General features: G+C 38.7%; 1 protein-coding gene and 1 pseudogene across 3 annotated transcripts in view; one reads left to right on the top strand and one right to left on the bottom strand.

Moving 5' to 3' along the window:
* Positions 1 to 20,914, top strand: part of ILRUN (inflammation and lipid regulator with UBA-like and NBR1-like domains) — a 119,418-nt gene that overhangs the window by 67,610 nt on the left and 30,894 nt on the right. The gene's annotated exons all lie outside the window — the stretch shown is intronic.
* LOC115860808 (small ribosomal subunit protein uS14-like) lies at positions 17,315 to 17,483 on the bottom strand (annotated as a pseudogene).

Genomic DNA, 20,914 nt, shown 5'->3' with positions numbered 1-20,914 from the left:
TGAGCAGACAAGCCTCTCAGGCTGGTGAGTGCTGGTCAGCACTGGTCCTCTGTGCGGGAATCTCTCCGCTTTGCCCTCCGCACCCCTGTTGCTGTACTGTCCTCCGCGGCTCCGAAACTTCCCCCCACCGCCACCTGCAGTCTCCGCCCGTGAAGGGATTCCTAGTGTGTGGAAACCTTTCCTCCTTCACAGCTCCCTCCCACTGGTGTAGGTCCCGTCCATATTCTTTTGTCTCTGTTTATTCTTTTTTATTTTGCCCTACCCAGGTTCGTGGGGGAGTTTCTTGCCTTTTGGGAGGTCTGAGGTCTTCTGCCAGCGTTCAGTGGGTGTTCTGTAGGAGTTGTTCCACGTGTAGAGGTATTTCTGATGTAGCTGTGGGGAGGAAGGTGATCTCCGTGTCTTACTCTTCCGCCATCTTCCCCCTCCTCACTTATGTGACAGTAATTTTAATGTGCATCATTGGTTTAATGACTACTTTTCTTGTGAGGAGAAGGGAAGAGCATTGTCATATTAAATGAACATATTTGATCATATGCATTTTGATTTCAGAAATATTAAAAATGAGGTGAAAAGTAAGACTTACAATGGAGGAGATATGTCCATTTCCCCGTCACAAAAATGTTTACATGTATGCTGAAAGTGTTTCAGATGAGTAATTCTTAAGGTTTTACTGAATTGTTATGTGATGGGAATTTTTAATAAGTGCCATTGTGTACCCTTGCCACTGAATCAGACCACAGCATGTCTCTTACAAATCAGGAAGCAAGCATAATTGCTTCCTATTCAAATCATGGTGGATATCTAATTTATCAGTACAGTAGTCCCCCTCTTGTCCTTGGGGGAACATTCCAAGACCCCCAGTGGATGCCTGAAACCACGGATAGTGCTGAACCCCATATATACTTGGTTTTTCCTGTACATACATACCTATGATAAAGTTTAATTTATAAATCAAGCACAATAAGAGATTAACATAACATAATAAAATAGAACAGTTATAACAATATGCTGTAATAAGAGTTATGTGAATGTGGTCTCTCTCCCTCTCTCCTTCTGTCTCTCTCTCTCAAAATATTTTATTGTTTGTAATCACCCTTCTTGTGAAGATGTGAGATGATAAAATACCTACAAGGAGGATCATTTGCTTTGGGTGATCCTGGATCATCAAGCCATGACAATGTGAATGGTTGGATATCAGGAGCAGATGATGTCGATGGTTGGGGGTTCTGGGTGGGATGGAGTGGGAAGGCATGAGATTTCATTACACCACTTAGAATGGTGTGCAGCTTAAAACTTATGAATTGTGTATTTCTGGAATTTTCCATTTAGTATTTTCAGATTGAGGTTGGCCTTGGGTGATTGAAACCACAGAAAGCAAAACTGTGGGTGTGGGGCTATATAACTACTGAAAAATATGTGGTTATTTTATTTTAACAGAATGGTGATTAGTGTCTAAAGTAATTGAAGTATAGGGCTTTTAAGGTTTATCTGATATTTTAATTTTTATGATGCAGTTTATATTCCTTAATTATTGCTCGAAATGTAGCTGTTATTTTTAAAAACCTCCTATTAGGGGCTTCCCTGGTGGCTCAGTGGTTGAGAATCTGCCTGCCGATGCAGGGTACACGGGTTTGAGCTCTGGTCTGGGAAGATCCCACATGCCACGGAGCAACTAGGCCTGTGAGCCACAACTACTGAGCCTGCGCGTCTGGAGCCTGTGCTCCACAATATGAGAGGCCGCGATAGTGAGAGACCTGCACACCGCGATGAAGAGTGGCCCCCACTTGCCGCAACTAGAGAAAGCCCTCGCACAGAAACGAAGACCCAGCACAGCCATAAATAAATACATACATACCTCCTATTAGTCTTGCAGTTAACTGTAGGAATTTTTGAAGAGGGTATCTTTTTACTGAAAAGCAAATTCCATTCTCTTCCTTTAATGATGCTTTGACATTAGCCACACAGTGCTCTAATGAGTTTTTCCTTGGAATGGCAAAGATATTTATCACTTAGAAATTAGTTCATTCTGTAATCTTTATCTTGAAAAACAAAATCCCTTTTTAAAAAACCCTCTTAATTTTTCTCCTTTTAACTTTAAAGAGCTTATGGTTTCCTTTCTTTACAAAGAGAATGTCAATGTCAGACATTTGGCTCCAGGTAGGAATGCTTTGAGCCTCTGGATTTTACTTGGTAGTGATCAGTGTCCTTCCAGTTTCCTCTTATGATTTCTAAGAGTTTTGCTTGTACTTTGTTTTGAGATGGTCTTGAAAGTAACTGAATTCTACAGTGGGTCAGGCTTTGGCTTAGTAGCCACTTCAAAGTCATTTTTTCCTTTTTTAGTTTTACAATTGTCTTTTGTATTTAGAAATCAGAAGTGAATAGGAAAGCAGACCTTATCTGACCTAAGTCTTACTAAGACTTTAAAGAGCATTTAATAATACATTTTATTTAACTTGGTATAGCCCAAATAGTATCATTTCAACGTGTGGCTGTAGTTCCACTTCAAGCACTCAGTAGCTACATGTGGCTAGTGGCCTGCAGCTCTATAAACTCTGGTATGTTGTACCAATTTTTTTTGTTTTCTGTAACAAATTGTGTAGAATTGGTGGCCATCTTCTTCTTAAGAATTTGCTAGTGAAACCTGGGCCTGGAGGGTTCTTCTTTTTATTTATTTATTCATTTATTTTTGGCTGCATTCGGTCTTCGTTGCTGCACGTGAGCTTTCTCTAGTTGCGGCGAGCAGGGGCTACTCTTCGTTGCAGTGCGTGGGCTTCTCATTGTGGTGGCTTCTCTTGTTGCCGACCACGGGCTCTCGGTGCACGGCCTCAGTAGTTGTGGCTCGTGGGCTCAATAGCCCAGGCTCAGTAGTTGTGGCACACGGGCTTAGTTGCCCTGCGGCATGTGGGATCTTCCCGGACCAGGGCTCAAACCCATGTCCCCTGCATCGGCAGGCGGATTCTTCACCACTGAAGCCCTTCAGTTTATTTTTATAGTTATAGATCTGTTCGGGTTATGTTTCATCTTGGGTGACTTTGCGTAATTTCAAGGAATTGATCCTTTTCACTAAATCATTGAATTTATGTGTGTAGAATTGTTTGTACTATCCTTTATTATCATTCTAATGCTTTCTGTGTATGTAGTGATAACCCGCTCTTATTCTTGATATTTTGTGTCTCCTCTCTTTTTTTCTTTAATAATCTTGATAGATTTCTTAATTTTAAGAAAACCAGCTTTTGGGTTCATTGATTTTCCTGTTTTTCTGTTTTCAGTTACATGGATTTCTGCTCTTTTTATTTATTATTATTATTATTATTTTGGCTGCGTTGGGTCTTCATTGCTGTGCGCCAGCTTTCTCTAGTTGCGGCGAGCAGGGCTACTCTTTGTTGTGGTGCGTGGGCTTCTCATTGTGGTGGCTTCTCTTGTTGCAGAGCACGGGCTCTAGAGCACAGGCTCAATAGTTGTGGCGCACAGGCTTAGTTGCTCTGTGGCATGTGGGATCTTCCCAGACCGTGGCTCGAACTCGTGTCACTGAATTGGCAGGTGGATTCTTAACCACTGCACCACCAGGGAAGTCCCTGGATTTCTGCTCTTAATTTTATTATTTCCCTCCTTCTGCTTGACTTGGGTTTATTTTTTTCTTTTTCTAGTGTCTTAAGATGGAAGCTTGGGGTCATTGATTTGAGACCTTTCTTTTATAATGTAGGTATTTAATATTATTCTCTTAGTCTGTTTGGGCTGCTGTAATAAACTACTATAGACTGGGTGGCTTGTAAACAACTGAAATTTATTTCTTACATTTCTGGAGGCTGGGAAGTCTAAAATAGAGATGCTGGCAGATTCAGTGTCTGTTGAGGGCTAGTCTCCTACTTCATAAGGTGGCCTTTGTATCCTTTCTGGGATGTTTTTTAATAAGGATGCTAATGTCATTCATGAGGGCTCTACCCTCAGGACCTAATCACCTCTCAGAGGCCCAACTTCGAAATACACTCACATTGGGGATTAAGTTTCAAAATAAAAATTTGGTGGGGGGAGGATACAAATGTTTAGTCTACAACAACTGTAAATTTCCCTCAGAGTGCTGCTTTTAGCTGCTTATCATAAATTTTGAAATACTGTATTTTCATTTTCATTCAGTTCAAAGTATTTCCTAATTTCCCTTGAGACTTCCTGTTTGACCCATGGATTGTATTGAAGTATGTAGTTAAGTTTCCAAATGTTTGGTAATTTTTCTGTTATCTTGTTTGATCATTTCTAGTTTAATTCTATTATGTTAAGAGAGCATACTTTGTATGATTTCAATTCTTTTAAATTTGTCAAGGTGTTTATGACCCAGGAGATACACCCAAGAGATATTGTCTATCTTGGTGAGTATTTCATGTGTACCTCGAAAGGATGTGTATTTTGCTATTGTTGGGTGGAGTGTTGTATAAATGTCAGTGAGATGTAGTTGGTTGATGCTGTTGTTCAATTTCTCTATATCTTTATAGATTTTTATTGGGGGGATCAACTAGTTCTATCTATTACTGAGAAAAGAGTGTTGAAGTCTCCAACTTCAGTTTTGGACTTGTCTGTTTCTCCTTTCAGTTCTGTCAGTTTTGGGTTCATGTATTTTGAAGCTTTGTCGTTAAGTGCATACACATTTAGGATTATGTCTTCAAGGTGCGTGACCCATTTATTATTGTGTGATGTCCCTCATTGTCACTGGTATTTTCTTCACTCTGAAGTCTGATATTAATATAGCCACTCTGGCTTTCTTTGATTAGTGTTTGCATGCTGTATCTTTTCCTAGCCTTTTACTTTCAGCCTCCCTATATTATTATATTTGGAGCTTCTTACAGACAGCATATAGTTAGGCTATTTTTTTTTCCTTTCTGACAATCTCTTCTAATTGGTGTGTTTAGACTATTCACATTTACTATAGGTATTGATATATTTGAATTTAGTTCAACCATTTTATTATTTTAGGACTTTTAAATCAATTACATCACTAAACTTATTTGTGATTAAATTCTTTAAAAAATGTATTTGTCCTGATAATAAAAGAAATATATGACCTAGAAGATATAGAAAACATAAAGAAAACAACATTTATTCTGAAATACAGATATAGACACTGTTAGTGTATGTATCCAAATATTAAAAGCATAAAAAATTTTGTTTTTCAAATTTGGTATTGTGCTACATATAATCGTATAACCTACTTTTTTCCTATTAACTAATATTTTAGAACCTTCCCCCTACTATTAACCAAAATGTTATAGATTGTTCTTTCTTTTTCGGTTGAGATAAAATTCACATAACAAGTTAACCACTTAAAGCATACAATTCATTGGCATTTAGTACATTCACAGAATTGTGCAGCCGTCATCTTTTTAGTTCCAACACATTTTTATTACCCCAAAAGGAGACTCCATACCCATTAAGCAGTCACTCCTCATTCATAGAGCCCCTGGTGACCACTAATGTACTTTTTGTCTCTATGGATTGATAATTCTTTTTGCTGTGTTGGGGCAAGGTATATAAATAGTGATCAAAAAATAAAATATATTAGACAGCCATCTCAAAAACAGAATCTGGGCTGCTTACTAAGAATGAACAAACCATAATTTACTTGGCTCACTTACAGTTAAATTCTTAAATATTCTTCTTTATTAAGAAGGACACTAGAGTAGCAGCGTGAACCTTGAAGTCATACCGTCTGGGTTTGACTTCTAGTTCAACAGTGCAGTAGCAGTGTGACCTTTAGGAAATTATTTTAGCTTTCAATGACTCAGCTTCTTCACCTATAAAATAAGGAAAACGGTCCTCACCTCATAGGGTTTTGAGGGAATTTGAGGAGTTAATGCATGTAAAAGCTTTTAGAACAGCACCTGGCATGGTAAGCAATGAATAGGTGTTAGATGCTGCAGCTGCTACTGCTTCTTCTTCTTCTTGTTGTTTTTCTTTTTATATATAAATTTATTTATTTTTGGCTGCGTTGGGTCTTCAACGCTGCACACGGGCTTTCTCTAGTTGCCGTGAGCAGGGGCTACTATTCGTTGTGGTGCGTGGCTTCTTACTGCGGTTACTTCTCTTGTTGCGGAGCGTGGGCTCTAGGCACGTGGGCATCAGTAGTTGTGGCACCTGGGTTCAGTAGTTGTGGCTCCTGGGCTCTAGAACACAGGCTCAGTATTTGTGGCACACAGGCTTAGTTGCTCCACAGCATGTGGGATCTTCCCAGACCAGGGCTCGAACCCACGTCCCCTGCATTGGCAGGTGGATTCTCAACCACTGCGCCACCAGGGAAGCCCCTTCTTCTTGCTATTAAAAGATATGACTATATTTTGAAACCTTATGTGGTAATCCTTCCTCAACTGTTAACTTGTCTTGTGAGAACTCTCTTAGTAAAGATTCCTTAAGGTTTTTCCATGTCAGATGCCTGGTGGCATCTTCAGGGTGGAGTCGAAGATTCCAGGTCATAAAATGAGAAAGGTGTTAAACATGTGGAATACCCAAGGCAGAAGAATATGCAGCTTAATGTGCACTAAAAATTATGCAGAGAATTAAAATTTACCAGAGCAGAAACCACCAGTGGAAACCACTACTGGGGTAGAAAAACCAGAACTGTAATTGACAAATTACTGGAGGCTCAGTGTGGACAAGCCTGAGAGATGAAGACTCTAGGAGTGTCCCCACACTTTCGTGAGTTTTACCTCAAGAATCTCTACCAGGTTTTCCCAGTGGATATTGGAGAAAAAAAATCCCCTAATTCTTCTGGCAGGGAAGGGGGAAGGTAACTGTTTTGAAATTACCCGGAATATTGTCTGGGTAATATCTCCTGCTCTCAGGAGAAATTATTTTACCAGAGCCTTACCTGCTATGGGTTTATCAGAGCCTAACTGACCTAGAGGAAGGGAAATGCCCAGCTCCAGTCCCCTTAGCCGTCCTGTCCCATAAATGGGGAAGAAAACTGAGAAGCACTGATGAAGTTCATAGTCCAGGGGCACAGGCTCACCAAAAGACTGAGGCCTAATCATAGGACTGCAGAATGCTTCCCCTCCCCCTACACCTAAAAGACTCTTTTCTGCAGTTCCTTTTACACAGTATATTCACGTACACCTTTCAACAGAAAAGGAAAAGACAAAAAGCACAGTTTGAAGAGACTGAACAAGCATCAGAACCAGAATCAGACATGACAGGAGTGTTAGAATTATCATTCTCTTCAACTTTTGAAGGATAACTTTGCAAAGTACCAAATCCTAGGCTGGGAGGTTTTTTTTTCCCCTCAGTATTTTAAATATCTCACTTCACTCTCTGCTTCCTTACATGATTTCTGAGAAGTCATATATAACTTTGATTTTTGTTTCTCTATCAGTAAACGGTTTTTCTCCTCTGGCTTCTTTCAAGATTTTTTCTTTATTGTCAATTTTCTGCATTACGAATATGATTTACCTATGTGTAGTTTTTTGAGCATTTATTTTCCTTGGTGTTCTCTTAGCTTCTTAGATCTGTGGCTTGGTGTCTGATGTTAATTTAGGAAAACTTTCAGTCATTATTACTTTAAATATTTCTTCTGTTCCTATTTTTCTTCTCCTTCTAGTATTCCAGTTATGCATATGTTACATCTTTTGTAGTTGTCCCACAGTTCTTGGGTAGTCTTTTCCATTTCTTTTCCCAGTCTTTTTTCCCTTTGCTTTTTAGTTTTGTTTGTTTGTTTTTGCGGTACACGGGCCTCTCACTGTTGTGGCCTCTCCCGTTGCGGAGCACAGGCTCTGGACGCACAGGCTCAGCGGCCATGGCTCACAGGACCAGCTGCTCTGCGGCATGTGGGATCCTCCTGGGCCGGGGCACGAACCCGTGTCCCCTACATTGGCAGGCGGACTCTCAACCACCGCGCCACCAGGGAAGCCCTGCTTTTTAGTTTTGAAAGTTTCTACTGACATATCCTCAAGCTCAGAAATTCTTTTCTCACCTGGGTCCAGTCTACTAATGAGCCCATCAAAGGCATTCTTCATTTCTGTTACAGTTTTCGATCTCTGGCTTTTTTGTTTTGTTTTGTTTTCTTAGAATTTCTACCTTTCTCTTACATTATCCATCTGTTCTTGCATGTTGTCTGCTTTTTCCATTAAAATCTTTAGCATATTAACCAGATTTTAAAAATACAAAGAAAACACATTGGAGAATGAGTAAGTGAAAGTAGGATTAAAAGTCTTATTCTTTTAAAAGTTTCTTATTCTTGTTTAAAAATACTTTACTTTGGGGGACACATAGTTTTCAAGGGTAGGATTCCTCTGTGTCCCCCTTTGCCTGGCAAAGCAATGAAGCTATTCTTTTCTACTTCAACCAAAACCCTGTCTCCGAGATTCGATTCGGCACTGGTGTACAGAGGCTGAGCTTTCAGCATCTGTGGGAGTGGATGTTAGTAATGTATGAGGGTTAGGAACAACACAGTGTTGAGGGATAACAATGTTGTTTATTGCTCAGAGGTCCTGCACAAATCTCTGTCCTTGGCCCTTGGGTTTTATCGCTGATAAAATAGGACTGTTACAGAGGGTAGTACAAGGGATGATGAGAGCTTGAGCCTTGTAATCTTCTATGATGGGCCTTATGCCTTGAAATACTTCATTACTTATAGAGTATTGATTAATTGGGGGAGGAGGTTTTGAGGGATCTATTTGAATGCTGATGGGAGGTGTGCTGTGAATTTTGCTAACATCATTTGGAGATTTTGCCCATAAGGAAATGGTAGCTGATTCAATAGGAACAAATGATCAGTGTTTCCAGAATCTGCTCTAGTACCATCAGAGACCGAACAAATAAAGGGTCGTTTAATTCACCTAGTGTGTTACTTTGGTGACTACTGTCAAATTCTAGAATTATTTCTCCCAAATTCTAGCATACTTGTCTAAGAAGTCTCAGCATAATAAATGGGTAGGGGTGGATGAACTAAAGAGAACAGAGTAAGTATCTCCCAAAGGGCCTAAACAAAAGGGAGTAGGTTCAGAGACAGGAACCTCTTGCGGTTCATTAGAGATCCCCCCCTATTCTAGCTGTTTTAGTACTAAAAGGCAGTGGCTGTTTTATAGTAGTAAGGTTGCGCACTGGAAGTTTGGCTCAAGTGTCAACTAGAACTGGAAGAGATTCATCTCTAATCCGGAGAAAAGTTTTACCAAGCTGATTAAGAGGGAGAATTGGGAAGAGTGCCTGTGGTTCCTCACAGCCCCATCATTGAGAATTGGGAGGAAGGTGGAATTAAAAGGAAAAAAAAAAAGAAAGCTTCACTTGGGGCTTCCCTGGTGGCACAGTGGTTGAGAGTCCGCCTGCCGATGCAGGGTACACGGGTTCGTGCCCTGGTCCGGGAAGATCCCACATGCCGTGGAGCGGCTGGGCCCGTGAGCCATGGCCGCTGAGCCTGCGTGTCTGGAGCCTGTGCTCCGCAACACGAGAGGCACAACAGTGAGAGGCCCGCATACCGCAAAAAAAACCCCCCAAAAATCCTTTATTTGTTCGTTTGTTTATTTAATATGGCTGCGCTGGGTCTTAGTTCCGGCACATGGGATCTTCGTTTCTGCATGCAAAATTTTCATTGCGTCATGTGGGATCTTTAGTTGCGTCATGCAGGATCTAGTTCCCTGACCAGGGATGGAACCCGGGCCCCTTGCACTGGGAGTGTGGAGTCTTAACCACTGGACCACCAGGGAAGTCCCTATTTTTCTTAATCTTAATTGATCTAATATAACAATTTGTTCAAAATAATAACAGCAACAGTGTAATCAATTGTGTATGCTTGTGTTCAATTATATGTGTTTGTGTGTATCTGTATAAACCGTTTACATACATATATATACGTGTGTGTGTGTGTGTGTATGAATAAGTGAAATGAATGACAGCAGTGATACAAGGGACAGGAGGGAGCGATTAGGAGTATTTTGCTATTATATGATACCTGCACTATCCATGAAGTGGGTAGTGTCATTTATGATTTCACTTGGATTAGTTGTAAATGTACATTGCAAACTGACAACCTCATTAAAAGAAAAAAAACTGATTGTTATACTAAGAAAGGAGAGAAAATGGAATCATGTAAAATGCTCAATTAAAACCTAAAAGGCAGAAAAAGAGTAGAAGAGAAAAATCAGAACAAAGAACAAGAGCAACAAATAGAAAACAGTAACAAATATGGTAGATATTAATCCCGCTATATCAATAACCACTTTTAAACCTCAGTAGTCTAAATGTACAAATGAAAGAGATTGTCAGAATGGATCACAAAACAAGACCCAACTCTACATTGTTTTCAAGAAAATTCTAATATAAATGTACATATACATTAAGAATAAAGGGATGGAGAAAGATGTACTGTGCTAACACTAATCCAAAGAAAGCAGAAGTAGCTATATTCAGTCAGAGCAGACTTCAGACCAAAGAAAATTATCAGGGATAAAGAGGGATAGTATATAATGATAAAGGGGTTAGTACTCCAGGAAGACATAAGAATTCTTAATGTATATGTGCCTAACAATAGGATATCAAACTCTGTGAGGCAAAACTGATAGAACTGAAAGGAGAAATAGACAAAGTCTCCACTATTTTAGTTGGAGACTTCAACACTTCGTTATCAGAAATGGACAGACCCAGCAGGCAGAAAACCATAAGGACATAGTTGAGCTCAACAACACCATCATTATGCTGGATATAATTGACATCTGCAGACTACTTCATCCAACAGCAGCAAATTCTTCTGAAGCTCACATGAAACTTTTCACCAAGGTAAACCAGATTCTGGGCCGTAAGACACCTTAACAAACTTAAAAGAATAGAAGTTATACAACATATCCTCTTACACCACAATGGAATTAAACTAGAAGGCAACAACAGAACGATAGTGGAAAAATCCCCACACTTCTGAATAACATATGGATCAAAGAAGAAATCTCAAGAGAAATCTAAAAATACTTTGAACTAAATGCAAATGAGAATAACACCTATCAAAATTGTGAAATGCAGCTAAAGCAGTTCTCAGAGGGGAATTTATAGCATTGAATACATATGTTAGAAAAAAAGAAAAACCTAAAATCTATAATATAAGCTTCCACTTTAGGAAACTAGAAAAATAAGAGCAAATTAAATCAGAAGAAAAATATAGAGTAGAGCAGAAGGCAGTGAAATTGCAAATAGAAAATCAATAGAGAAAATCAATAAAACCTAAAACTGGTGTTTTGAAAAGATTGATTTAAGTCAGTAACCTCTGGCCAGGCTAAGAAAAAAAGGTAGAAGATACAAATTACTAAAATCAGAAATGAAAGAGAGAACATCACTACAGATCCCATGCACATTCAACAGTTAATAAGGAATATTATGAGCAAGTCATGTTGGTAACAAACAGATGTAATGCCCATAAATTTGATAACTTAGGTGTAATGGACCAATTTCTTGAAAGGTGCAATCTGCCAGAGCTCACCCAAGAAGAAATAATCTGTATAGGCCATATCTATTAAAGAAATTAAACCAACAATTAATAACCTTACAAAACAGAAAGTGCTAGGCTCAGGTGAGTTCACTGGTGAATTCTACCAGACATTTAAGGAAGAAATTTTACCACTACTCTGGAATCTCTTCCAGAAGAGTGAAGCAGAAAGAATACTTTCTGACTTATTCTATGAGGCCAGCATTACCCTAATGCCAAAACCAGACAGACAGTACAAGGAAAGAAAATCATAGACCATTATCTCTCATGAACATAGATGCAAAAGTCATCAACAAAATATTAGCAAATCAAATCCAACAATGTGTAAGAAGAATAACATATGCTATGACCAAATGAGATTTATCCCAGACATGCAAGGCTGGTTCAACATTCAAAAATCAATTAATATAACCCATTACATCAACAGGCTAAGAAGAAAAGTCACATGTTCATACCAATAGATACAGAAAAACCATTTGTTAAAATCCAACACCTTTTGTGATTAAACTCTCAGGAAACTAGGAAGAAAGGGAATCGCTCTCTACTTGATAAAGATTATTTACAAAAAATCTTTAGCTAATATCATACTTAATGATGAGAAATTAGAAGTTTTCTGCTCAGATCAGAAGTGAGGCAGAGGAAAGTCCACTGCTTTTCAACATCGTACTGGAAGTCCTTGCTAGCGCAATAAGACAATTAAAGCGAAATAAAAAATATTCAGATTGGGAAGGAGGAAATAAAACCATCTTTTTTTTTTGCAGATGGCAAAATTTGAAAGAATCAACAACAAAATATCCTGGAACTAATAAGCAACTATAACAAGGTTGCAGGATACAAGATTGATTTACAAAAATTAAACGCTTTCCTATAAACCAGCATGAACATGTTGAATTTGAAATTAAAAACACATTACCATTTATGTTTTTATCCCCCCAAAATAAAGTACTTAAGTGTAAAGCTATCCAAGTGTGAACAAGATCTATACGAGGAAAACAACAAAATTCTGATGAAAAGAATCTGAGAAGAACTAAGTAAGTGAAGAGATATTTCATGTTCATGGATAGGAAGACTCAGTATTTTCAAGATATTAGTTCTTCCCAGCTTGATGTGCAGATTGAACACAGTCCCAATCAAAATCCCAGCAAGTTATTGTGTGGAAATCAACAAACTGATTCTAAATTATATACAGAAAGGCAAAAGACCCAGAGTAGCCAATTCAGCAATGGAGAAGAACAGAGTTGGAGAACGGACACTCCGACTTCAAGACTTCCTATAAAGTAACCAAGATATTGTGGTAATGGTGAAAGAATAAACAAATAGATAATTGGAACAGAAGAGAGAGCCCAGAAATGTACTGACACAAATATAGTCAACTGATCTTTGACAGAGGAGCAAAGACAGTACACTGGAGAAAAGGTATTCTTTTCAACAAATGGTGCCGGATCAAGTAGACATCTACATGTAAAAAAATGAATCTACACACAGGTCTTACATCCTTCACAAATATTAACTCAAAATGGACTATAAATCTAAACATAAAATGCAAAACTGTAAAACTCCTAGAAGATAACATAGGCAGAAACCTAGATGATCTTGGGTACGGCCATGACTTTTATTGGTTGTGCCTCACAGCTCATCAAACCAGAGCCCTCAGCAGTGGAAGCACGGAGTCCTAACCATCGGACTGCCAGGGAATTTCCCATGACTTTTTTTTTTTAAATTGAAGTATAGTTGATTTACAATATTGTGTTTCAGGTGTGCAGCAGAGTGAATTGATTATAGGCAATGAGTTTTTAAATGTAACACCAAAGGGGCATGATCTAAAGAAAGAATTGATAAGCTGGAGTTCATTAAAATTAAAAACTTAAGTGCTCTGTGAAAGACAGTGTCAAGAGAATGAGAAGACAGGCCACAGACTGGGAGAAATCATTTGTAAAAGACACATCTGATAAAGGACTATTATCCAAAATATACAGAAAGCTCTTAAAACTCAATAATAAGAAAACAAACAACTCAAAAAACAAGCAAAAAAGAGTTGAACTGACATCTCACCGAAGAAGATATACAGGTGCAAATAAGCATATAAAAAGATGTTCAACATTTTGTCATTAGAGAGTTGCAAATTAAAGTAAGTTACCACTACCTACCTGTTAGAATGGCTAAAATCTGGAACACTGTCAATGCCAAATGCTGGCAAGGATGTGGAGCAACGGAAACTCATTTATTGCTGGTGAGAATGCAAAGTGGTACAGTCACTTCGTTAGGCAGTTTGGCAGTTTCTTACAAAACTAAAATATTCTTACCATATTTATAGCAGTTACATTCATAATTGCCAAAACTTGGAAGCAATCAAAAACATCCTTCAGTAGATGAATGGGTAAATAAACTTTGGTACATCTAGACAGTGGAATACTATCCAGCATGAAAAAGAAATGAGCTTTCACTTCATGAAAAGATACAGAACACCTTTAAGTGCATATTTCTATGTGAAAGAAACCAATCTGAAAAGGCTACATACTGTATGTAGCCAACTATATAACATTTTAGAAAAGGCAAAACTGTGGAAATAGTGGTTGCCAGGGGCTAGGGGAGGGAGAGATGAATAGGCAGATCACAGAGGATTTTTAGGGCAGTGAAACTATTCTGTGATACTATAGTGGTGGAAACATGTCATTATACATTTATTAAAACCCATAGAATGTGCAACATAAGAGTGAACTCTGACATAAACTATGGACTTCGGGTGATAATGATGTGTCTGTGTAGATTCATCAGTTGTAACAAATACACCACTTTTATGTAGGATATTGATAGTAAAGGAGATTTTATGTATGTGGAGGCAGAGAGTATATTATCTTCTCAGTTTTGCTGTGAACTTACATCTTCTTCTAAAAATAAAGTCTTAAAAATAATGAAGTCTATGAAAACTTATTTTCAGTAATAAAAAATAGTAAACATTAGGAAATAATAACTTTCTAGGTCAAATGGTGTCTGAAGGGGCTTTCCCAGATATGCAGTATTTTAACTAAAAAGATTCAGATTGGTGACAGGGTATCACATTTCCAGATTGCAGTAAATAAGCATAAACTCTGGTTGAGCATGACTAATGCAGTTTGGCATGAGTTGAGGGTTCTGTGTGCAAAAGAGTGGGAGGTAGATTGAAGGTGATGGTACTCTGAAGCATATTTACACCCACAGGTCATCTGGAAGAGAGATGAGTAGCTGAGTGTCATGGCCCAGACTAAAAGGCCCAATGCATTGTACCTCTGCTGTGAGAGGGTGGTGAGGGTGGCTCCCTTTGTAGGACTGGGAAGTCCCAATGGCTATGAGTGAGTCCCAAGACCCCCTGTGTGTGGATGCTGCTACTTTAGTCTAGGGATTAGTAGTCATTCGTTCCCTCAAAGCTCTGTGCCCAGATTCAAGCCAGGAAAATTTTGGGCCTGTTAATAAGGGCCTGCAATGGAAATGAAGAGGAAGGGATACTTAGGAAGATTGGGTAGGACCAAAGAGATGAAGAAAGTGAAAAATGAAAGGAGAATGAAGAAACATTTAACAAATTCTGCTTTGTCTCTGTCTGACTCTGACTTGTCAGTGAATGTGACGTCTGTAATGTAGTTTTCTTAGGAGAGAATGTTGAGGGGAAGGGGTATCTATTTTCTTTGTTTCGCTAGTTCTCACATTGGTCCAGCTAGGATGATGATGTTGACTGGGAGCAGTTTCCCTGAACCCAGAAACAAAGCCCATCCTCTTTTAGGAGGAGGGGGAAGGGAGAGTTGATGTAGTACATTATCAGAGATCTCACCAAGGATAACTAATTACCATCAGTAATGCTGTTTTACCCTTTTTGTCCATGATTATGTCAAAGATAGCGTTTGAGTTTTTTAAAAAAGACAGATGGGGCTATGTCTTGTTATTAGGCTTTTTAGTATTCAAAACATACATATACCTCTGCAGAAAGATATCAGTCCTAAGTTAAACCTTACTTTAAAGTACATGTACCAAGAAGAACAGACCTCTTTCTCTCTTTTTTTAATGGAACTACTTAAGGTTGAATTAAGTAAATCAGTTGCTAGTCTAAAATTTGACTTTCTGGTTCTTGAACTAAATACTTGGAAGTACTTCTTCTGTTCAAATATTCTATTTTAAATTACCCTTTGGTAAAAATACTACAGATATGAAGAAGCACCAAGTGTGTCGCAATTAGATTGGTTGAGAAATGCAGTAGAAGTAGTAAAGGAATGAGAATTCCAGCCATTTTTCTCCCTATTTGCATGTAAAATGAGCAATAAATGTTAAGCCCTTTTATCCAATGTTACATTTAAGTGCTTTTCAAAGTAAATGCAAAACGATTGTTAAAATGCCAGTTTTAATCTGTATATTTTTTTCCAGTTACATACGTTTGGCTCTTAATGTGCTATAGTTTTGATTCCCTGTGTTACCCTTAAAACATAATTATACTTTGAGATTTAAATTAGCAATTTAAGTTGCTTAAATGTACTTTCATGCTATATTTTCTGCAATTGTGCTATCATCCACTCAGTTATACTTTATTAGTAGGCTATAAAATTTCAAATTATTAAGATGTTAGTATTTCCATCTTTTCTGCCAGGAATAGTTGTCTCCATAAGTACTCTCTTTCCTGGTTGGTGGAACATTCAAAACTGACCAGGGGGAAAAAAAAGTGCTGCCTGATGTTATAGATAAGTACTAGTCCAGGAGTTAATAGATCTGACCTCTGGTTTTGATTCTGCCACATAATAGTGATTGACCTTGAGCAACTAATTTAAAGTTACTGGGCCTCAGGGTTTTGTTTGTTTGAATTGTGGTGAAATACACATAACAATTTACCATCTTAACCATTTTTAAGTATACAGGTCAGTGGCATTAAGCTCGTTCACATTGTTATACAGCCATCATCACCATCTATCTCCAGAACTCTTGCAAAACTGAAACTCTGTACCTATTAAATAATAACTCCTCTTCTCCCTCTCCCTCCAGCCCCTGACAGCCACCATTCTACTTCCTGTCTCTGAATGTGACTATCTGGGTACCTCATATAAGTGGTATCACACAGTTTTTGTCCTTTTGTGACTGGCTTTTATATCAGTTCATGTTAAAGTTTCATCCAAGTTGTAACATGGCTGAGAATTTTCCAACTTTACAAGGCTGAATAATCCATTGTATGTATATCTCACAGTTTTAAAATCATTTATCTATCAATGTACACTTTGATTGCTTCTACCTTTTGGTATTATGAATAATGCTGTTATGAAAACGGGTATACATATATCTCTTTGAAACTCTGCTTTTAGTTCTTTTGGGTATATACCTAGAAATGGGATTGCTGGACCATATGGCAATTCTATTTTTAATTTTTTAAGGAAATGCCATACTGGTTTCCATAGTGGCTGTACCATTTTACCCTCCCACCAGTGTGCAAGGGTTCCAGTTTCTCCACATCTTGCACAGACTTGTTATTTCCTGTTTTTTTGACAGTAGCCATCCTAATGAGTGTGAGGTAGTATCTCATTATGGTTTTGATTTGTAGTTCCCTAATGATGAATGATATCAAGCATCTTTACCTGTGCTTTTAGGTCCTTCAGTTTGTTCACGTCCTTTGCCCATTTTTCCCTCCAGTGTGAATACTTTTATATAACTGAGGGAAAATAAGCCACATATTTTGAAGATGAATCCGTTGAGAAGATAATAGTAAATTTTTAAAAGGAGATTTCTATAGTCAGTTGACTATTCCATTCACATTAAAACTCTCAATTGAAAAGGGTTTTTGTTTTTGTTTTAATGTACAAAGAGCTAGCATTGTTTCTGTGGTAAGGTAGATGTCCTGGATGACCCATTCAAGAAGTTAGCTTAGTCCAACTTAATGAAGCCCATCTCCGTGTACTGTTGGGAAACACTGGTGGTACATATTGAGGCTGTACTTTTGGATCGTACTGTGCAGGTTTGAGCAGATGCAGCAAGAGCAAGAACCTTGGCCTGATTTTCTTGGATGGTTCCATTAGAGCTGCTGGTGACCCATCTTGCTTTCTCATATGCAGCGAGGCAAAAGGCCCTTTGCCCATTTTCAAATCAGGTTATTAGTTTTATTTTGTAGGAGTTCTTTATATATTTTGGATATTTGCCCATTATCAGATATTGATTTGTAAATATTTTCTCCATTCGGTGTTTGCCTTTGCACTCTGTTGATTGTGTCCTTTGATGCACAAAAGTTTTAATTTTGATGTAGTCCAGTTTATCTTTTTTCTTTGGTTGCTTGTGCTTTTGGAGTCAAATCCAAGAAATCACTTCCAAATCCAGTGTCATGAAGCTTTCCTTCTGTTTTCTTCTCAGAGGTTTAGTTCGTACGTTTAGATCTTTGATCCATTTTGAGTTAATTTTTGTATATGGTGTAAGGTAAGGATCCAAATTCATTCTTTTGCATGTAGATATCCAGTTTTCTCAACACCCTTTGTTGAAAAGACTTCCCTTCCCCATTGAATGCTCTTAGTATTCTTGTCAAAAATCATTTGACCATAAATGTGAGGGTTTATTTTTGAGCTCTCCATTCTATTCCGTGGTCTATATGTCTTTCTGCCAATACCACACTATTTTGATTACTGTAGTTTTGTAGTAAGTTTTGAAATCAAGAAGTGTGAGACCTCTAACTTTGTACTTCTTTTTCAAAATTATTCGGCTCTTAGTGATGCTGAGATTAATCAAAGTGTTCAAGTGGTGACAGCCTGATCCCTCCAAAGTTCCTCGCCATCAACCAACCTTTTGTCTAATGGTTTTGTTCATTGATTATTGCCTGAATCATTTCAATTAGGGATTACAAAGTGGCAATTTTTTCCCACATATATTAGCTAGAGTAGTTTTGGGCGGAGGAAACATTTATTTATCAACAATGACTTATTTTCCTGAAATTCAGTTTTACAAATTAGGCTAGATTAAATGCTTAGTTCTTTACCTTTAATTGCCAGTTCTTTAGAGTAAGGGTTTGGTGCTTTATTTACTTTCAGTGAAACTAGTGAATGAAGAGGAGGATCAAATATTATATTCCTTTTTTATAGGTATCATAAACTCTTAGATTTTATATAGGAAACCTGTTTTACTGTCATTGGTAGAGTCCTCCAGCGACAGTTAGACATAGGCAATCATCAGACATTACTCTTAGCATTGAATCTAACTTCCAACAGTGCAACACAGTAAATATTTTTTTAATGTCACACTGCTAAGTATTTCTGCATAAATAATTTTCTTTCTTTTTTTAAAAATAATTTTCTATTGAGCACCTATTCTGTGTCAGTCACCATCCTAGAAAAATTATTATTATTATTATTATTATTTTGCAGTACGCGGGCCTCTCACTGTTGTGGCCTCTGCCGTTGCGGAGCACAGGCTCCGGACGCGCAGGCTCAGCGGCCATGGCTCACGGGCCCAGCCGCTCCGCGGCATGTGGGATCCTCCCGGACCGGGGCACAAACTCCTGTCCCCTGCATTGGCAGGCGGACTCTCAACCACTGCGCCAACAGGGAAGCCCGGAAATTTATTTTTAATCTCCAATTCTTACTCTTGTCCCCCTTTGACCTAGTGTGTTGGTTTTTTTGTTTTTTTTTTCTCGAGTATGTAGAACATTTCTGTGATCCTAAGTCTCAATTTAGGAAGGGTGTATTTAGAAAGGTCTCCCTCCTGTTCTGTCCCCTTCAGATAGTGCCTTCCTCTTCCTGTAAGTGCTCATTTTTATTTATTCATTTATAGATTATCCATTCAGTGTTGCATTTTGTTTTGTTTTGCAGACACCAGCAAATGTATATAAATGTGTCCTTTTTCTTACAAAGAAGTGTCATGACTATAGATATTGATCTGCATCTTACTTTTTTTCACTTCATAATTATATTCTAGAGATCACTGTAGAAATATTCATTCATTTTTATGGCTGTGGCGTATCCCCTCAGGTAGATATGTCTTCATTTTTCTAGCTTAGTCCCCACTGATGGACATTTGAGTTATTTTAAACTTCTTCCAATATAAAATTAAAAAATCCTTTGGAGAGGGGCTTCCCTGGTGGCGCAGTGGTTGAGAGTCCGCCTGCCGTTGCAGGGGACAGAAGTTTGTGCCCCGGTCCAGGAAGATCCCACATGCCGCGGAGCGGCTGGGCCCGTGAGCCATGGCCGCTGAGCCTGCGCGCCCGGAGCCTGTGCTCTGCAATGGGAGAGGCCACAACAGTGAGAGGCCCGCGTACCGCCAAAAAAAAAAAAAAAAAAAAAAAATTCCTTTGGAGATGTAATATTGGCACACATTATTGTTTTACATGCCTTGAAACAATAACTATAGATTGGATTGATTAAAAAAATTTTCTTGCTTTTACATATAATGTAATATTATTAATTTTCCTCCTCCAGCTTCTTCCCCATTTCTCTGCTCTCTTTCATAGCAGAAGTCCTTCAAACATTTAGTATCAGTAATGGCTATCTCCACCTCCTGTTTCCTAGTCTCACGAATTTTTTCCATTCAGGCTTCTGTCCCTACCATTCCACTAAAACTGCTGCTCTTTTCAAAATCACCAGTGACCTGCATGATACTACATCCAGTGCTTTGTTCCCAGTTTTCAACTTACTTGATTTATTAGCTGGATTGGACCCACTTAATAACTCTGTTTTCCTTGAAACACTTTTGTCATTAGGCTTCTAGAATACTATATACTCCTGGTTTTTCTTTATTCTTGGGGCTGCTCCTTCTCTTTCTTTTTTTGACCTCCTTATCATTGAATTCACTCCTCTTTCCTTATATTATCAGCTGGTGGGGAGGGCAGTTGTACAGGAAGGGAAGACTGGTAGGAAGGGGTGGCGTCTCTGCTTCTAGGAGTTGAGGCTGGGAGGGGGAAGAGAGGAAGGCGTCTGGGTTCAGAGATCACCTGAAACAAGCCTGTAGTCTGACAAAACCAGATAGACATACGTGGTGAGGGAAGACACTCCAGGTGACCTGTGGGATGCCGTGCGGTAAGAGGGAGGAGGGAAGCAGCTTCTGTAAGGTTGGGTTCCTGCTGAAGGATTCTGAGGAGGCTCTAGGGAAGTGGGATCAATTTTGGATTGGCTGCTGTTTCTGAGGCAGGACTAGAAGTGAGGATTAATTAGGGCTTGGGTGCTATCGTGGGTGGCAGTTGGGTATCCTTAGTAATAGATGGCTGTAACAAAGCTGGTCTGGGAGCGTCGTTGGTAAGAAAGCAGTAGCCACTCAGAGAGGGTCATTATAGCATTTTACAGCTGCTGTATGACCTTGGGAGAAATAGTGTTTCCTGTTTCCTTTGTACCTGCCTTTATCTGTGTCTGTCCTCCCAGCCCGATTAATGGCAATTTGGGTTTTTTCCCCCGTTCTGAGCTGATTTCATCTTTTGTCTCAGACATGTTTTCACTCTTTGTTTCATGGCACTGATTTTACTGGGTTTGGGAAGTAGGGATCCTTATTTCCTCA

This window comes from Globicephala melas, chromosome 11 (genome assembly GCF_963455315.2).
Source record: "Globicephala melas chromosome 11, mGloMel1.2, whole genome shotgun sequence".
NCBI lineage: Eukaryota > Metazoa > Chordata > Mammalia > Artiodactyla > Delphinidae > Globicephala > Globicephala melas.
Note: the sequence above shows the minus strand (reverse complement) of the source record. Positions and strands in the feature narration are given on the sequence as shown.